The following is a 5,811-nucleotide window of genomic DNA, read 5'->3' as shown; positions in this document are numbered from 1 at the left end:
CTTGTACAAGACCAGATATTGCATATGCTATTGGAAAATTGAGTAGATACACAAGTAATCCAAGTAGTTTGCATTGGCAAGCTTTAAATAGAGTACTTAGGTACTTAAAGAAAACTATTAACTATGGATTGTGTTATAATGGATATCCTCCAGTTTTAGAAGGGTATTCGGATGCTAGTTGGATTACAAGTTTGGAAGATCATGCATCTACTAGTGGGTGGATCTTCATTCTTGGTGGAGGAGTCATTTCTTGGGGTTCCAAGAAACAAACATGTATTACTGATTCCACCATGGCAGCAGAATTTATTGCATTAGCCGCTGCATCTAAAGAAGCAGAATGGTTAAGAAATTTGCTTTATGATGTACCTTTATGGCTTAAGCCAATTTCACCTATTTTTATCCGTTGTGATAGTGAGGCTACTCTAGCAAAGGCATATAGCCAAGTATATAATGGAAAGTCTAGACACATTGGATTAAGACATAGTTATGTCCGACAATTAATCTCTGATGGAGTGATCACTATTAATTATGTGAGGTCAAGTGAAAATTTGGCAGATCCTTTGACAAAAAGTCTTGCTAGAGATGCAGTAAAAAGGACCTTTAAAGGGATGGGACTCAAGCCTATTAATTAGAGTCACCCATGATGGAAACTCGACTCAACGCTTGGTATAACGTCAAGTCTTGAGTTCAATGAGACAAAGTACATCATTAGTATGTGACTGTTAGCACTATAAATAAATACATCCTAAGATTAAAGTGCTAGGTACCCGTAATGATAAGGGAAGGATGAGTAATGTACTCTTAATGGACCCATAACATAAATATGTTAGAGTGTTATAATTACGGGAACACTTTTGATGGGATCTACCTATGTGAGTGGAAGTGTGGCCGCTTCTAGGAGCTTAAGGGCTTGGCTCTGACAGCACTCATAAAAAGAGGACATAGACACATGGCTATAATAGTGTCCCTAGATACTATGCATTGACTGATGTTGAAATCATTGTGTGAAATGTGTTCAGTTAATCAAATGGAATAGTTGGTTCAAAGCTTAGTCTACCATACAATTTCGATTAACTTTAACATGTTTTCACTAAGTGAAGGTTCAATCGTAAGACACCTTTATTTATGCAAATTGATTTCCAAGAATATCAAAATCTAAATATTTTGAAAATGGGGGGAGATTGTTGGAATATTTTCAAATATTTATAGTATCCCAATAACTATAAATGAATGGGTGTAATTAATCAAAAGATAAAACTTTTGGTCATTGGTCAAAAGTTATATCATTTGATTTTTTAAAAAAAGAATTATAACTATTCAAAAAATATTATTTGAATAGTTACAAAATTAAATGAATAATTATTATTTATTTATTCATAAAGACACCTATTGAAAGATGTCTCTATGAAGAGACATGAAAATTCCTATAAATAGGAATGGGATTTCATTTGGAAATCATATCAACAAATTCTAATATTATTTCTTCTCTTCCTTCATTTTCTAATATTATTAGATTATTCTATAAAGTATTGCTGCAAAAATCCTTTGTAGAAATTGAGTTTTTGTTATACATTACTCAGTGCATAGTGGACTATTCTCGTCAGTGCAAAACGCAAATAGTCATTGGCTTCATTGTATCCTCGAGGTTAATTTGCTTGGAACTCGTTTTCACACTGAAGATAAGTGGGGGCGAATATAACCTTAAAGATAGTGGCTTGATACACGCCTTGGAGCCTGTCCTATTTCTTCTTTTCTTTTCGAGTTCCGATCGTGTGTTCGAGTTTTTTCCTTACTGGAGTTTTGTACTAACATAAATTGAACGGGGTGAGGGTGAATGACAGGGTATGTATTTGGTTAACAATTTTACTTTTTCCTTTCCAAAAAGTGAGAGCGGGTGTTGCTAGTATGAATTGGTCTAGACGAATACCGAAATATGTATATGGTAAGATTTTAGTTCAAATATATGGGCAAATTTAAGTCTCAAATTAGATGACTCAACTTAAAGTACTTGAGATATTTAATATTCATTCTTTTTTCATTTATTTGGTTACTTGATGGACATATACCAGAGCAAAAGTTGATTTTGATCTTCCTTCTACCTATTAAAGTTACACATAAAACTAATAGTTTATTTATAGTATGAGATTGACACCTTCTCCAAGTAACCAGGGAGATAAATGAACATATAAAATAAAAGAATTGTCCACACAAAAGCTCCATTTTGACCCTAGATCTTACTTATCATACTGAACCTCCACGGCCTCCAAGTTTGAGAGAATTTCTTTAAACACTGTTAACTGTTCATGCACAGACGCACCTTCCTCCAAATGATGAGCATAAAGATGCTGATTTATATGCAACTTGCTGGTTAGAGTTTTCGACATACATATTTGTTCCAGCCTCTTCCATAATCCAGCGGTGGTTTTCTCCTTCATCACATCCTGCAAAAATTCGTTAGACAAATGCAGATGTAACTGTGTTAACGCCTTTCAATCCTTGCGCTTCTTCTCTTCCTCCATCAATGTCGAATGTATCTTATCTACCCCTAATAGGGCTTTCTCTAAGTTCATCTATGCAAGAATTGTCTAGATCTTTATCTGCCACAACGTGAATTTGGTGTTGCGATCCAACAACGGAATTTCATACTTCAAAGAAGCTATTACCATGATTAAGATGATCAACCCGGAATATTTGATACCAATGTGTAAAAATAGAATGTCGGTAATGACAATATATCGCAAAGGAAAGAGAAATAAAAATAAAGAACACATAGATTTTTACGTAGAAACCCTTTTGGAAAAAAACCATAGGTAGAGGAGAAGAAAATTCACTATGTCGAATTCGAATAATTACAAGAGGAGTAGATTATGTCTATTTATAGGCTTGTAAAACCATATCCTAATAGGAGTGTAGCAAGAATGAAACACCTTATTCTAATCAATATCAAATAGATGGAGTTTAATAAGGTTTAAAAAACATTATTCTAAAATAAAATAAAAGAAGTGTAGTTCTATAGGGATCTTACTTTTTTTTATTTTAACACTGTATTTTATTTAAATAAGGATTTGGTTCACTTAATTCTAATAATTACTAATCTTCTCCCCTTTTGAGGAAAAATGCCAAAGAGTTTCTTCCTCTGAAATTGACTTTAAAATAAAGAACTCCCCCTAGGAGAATGCATCAAAAAATATCATGCTTAAAAACTACGTCCACTATTAGCTTGGGCCATAAACATGTATATTTATTCGTGAATTAGTCAATCGAACATCTCAAATCGCAAAGGATACATAAAGGATGATCAATCAAAGTGCACAAACAAGGAATAAGATATCAAGTCTGAAACAAATTCCAACCAAATAGCACCATTGTAAAAATAACAAACTAAACCAGCACCATGATCACCAACACGGGACAACAAGAAAAAGAAAATATGCAATCTTTCAAAACCAAATCAACAATGTAAAATGTCGTAGCCACCAGTCACCTTCTCATCTCAAATTTGAACATTTGCTGCTAGTATCCTCCCCCTTACCAAGTTGCAAACCAACTCCACAAACTTTACCTTTTTGACAACGAAATCTACATTAATTGACTTTAATTTTGCCATTAAAAGATTGAAAAATCTATACGTTTTTGTGCAACTACAACAAAGTGGGTCAAGATTGTCCCATATAATGTTATAACAAGGTTTCGATCATCCTTGTTTTTCTCAATTTCATTCTATTTCATTGATTCTATTTTCATTTTCTTCCCACAACATTTCCCTTGGCAAAAACAAAAAGGGGGTGCCGCTACTATGATTTGGTATACGATAAGATTTTAGTTTGGGAAAAATTAAGTTGGCTCAACTTAAAGTAATTAAGATATTTAATTTAATACTAAATTAAATCATTCTTTTTCATTTATTCGGTTACTTGATGGACATGCCAGAACAAAAGTTGATTATATATAAATTGATCCTCCTTCCACCTATTAAAATTACACATAAAACTAATAGGTTATTTATAGTATGAGATCAACCCGTTCTCCAAATAACTAAGGAAGTAAATAAACATTTAAAATAAAAGACTTAAACTCCAAGAAAATTCAAATTAATGTTTGCTCCATGTAATACTAAGTCAAAGACTTTAAAGAATAAGGATAAAATTTCTTCCCATTAAAAAAATACTTCATTTCTCTTCAAATTCTACAAAAGGGAAAAAATAAATAACCTGCATAAATAAAATCAAGTGATGTTCTAACATGGCATGTAGTGGCTGAAACATAGATAGTTAAAGTTCCAACAATCTCTCCTTTTGACATGTTGAAAAAAAACACATTTTAGCTAATGATTAAAAAAAAGCCAATAATAACAAAATAAGTCTCCCTCTAACTCACAGTGTAACACCCCATACCCGATCCAGTCGTTGAACCCGAGTACAAGATATTACCACTACAAAAGTTAACGTTGTTCAGCAATCAATCAAACATAGTCAAAAATATCATTTCCAAGCTATTCAATTATATCGGGACCTAATTCGAGCTGACGTAACATTTAAACAAACCAATAACAATTATGGATTAAATTGAAACTTTTACAAAAAAAAAATTATAGGTAAATAGTGAAAACATGGGTTATACGGCCATGAGGCCAAACCATGTGACAAGGCAGAGACCGTGTGGTACAGGGACATGGCCGTATGGCTAAACTGTGTAGTAGAGCTTAAACCGTGTAGGAGGAGACACACGGCCGTGTCTCTAGACCTTGTAACCAACTGATGCTGAGTGGACCTAAAATCACCAAAAATTATACAAAGCATATAGTCGAAACAAAGCCTTAAACTTCAAGAAAATTCAAATCAACGTTGACTCCATATAATACTAAGTCAAATGCAGGAAGTACGTCATAAAGGAAGATCATGTAAAGGGCTAGGTAAAAAGAAAAAGGACCAAAGAAAGAATATGAAGGTAACATATAGATGTACAAGGTGAAGGTTGAGTTGAGGGCTAGATAACGTGTCACTAACAGGTAAAGGAGTAGGTTATAAAACAATGAGTGTAGGTGGGTTAACAATATTATAAGATGGTAGGAGATGTAGTAGTAGGTGAAAGTGGCGTGATAGGTTATAAAGTAAGAAAGTTAGAGTAAAAAAAAGGACAAAAATGGCAGAAAGAAAAATAGGTTGGTGTGAATGAGGAAAGTTAAAAGGAAAAACAAATTAATGAAAGGTAAAATCGTGATTTACAAACAAACATTTAGTCTCAAGATTAAGCAAAATGTAGCCTTTTTGAACAGTAAAGTGACCCATAAGAACCGAAGGAATCAAACGAGGGGTTACTTTATCCTGAATATGAGGGTTCTTAGCATAACAAGGATAACAAAAAACTCTTAAATGTGAAAAGATTGTTGGATTTGATGCCCTAAGTGTAGCATATTCATTTTGTATACTTATATTTTTCAAACAAATTGGTATAATAATATTCATTAATTACATTAATATCTTTTTTATATTGTCCTTAATGGTATTTACACACAAACAAAATAAAAGCAAATATTGACTTATTGGTTATCTAACATTTAATTAGTACTAAGCTATATTATGTGGTTGGATCGTAATATGAAAAGAAAACTTATATTAGTAAATGAACCTAAACATGTCCTAAGTCTAATAAAAAATGAGAAAACCTATTAAAAGACTATGTCGAAACCATTTTAAATTTTGAAAAATGGGGATCGACTTTTGAAAATAAAATGGGGAGTCGCCACCGATCTTTTATTAAGGTGTGACCGGTTCACCGTTAAAAATGATTTTGGTCTGCGAATTAAGAAAA

Source organism: Gossypium hirsutum, chromosome D04 (assembly GCF_007990345.1).
Source record: "Gossypium hirsutum isolate 1008001.06 chromosome D04, Gossypium_hirsutum_v2.1, whole genome shotgun sequence".
NCBI lineage: Eukaryota > Viridiplantae > Streptophyta > Magnoliopsida > Malvales > Malvaceae > Gossypium > Gossypium hirsutum.
The sequence above is the reverse complement of the archived record's forward strand: the minus strand, read 5'-3'. Positions refer to the sequence as shown.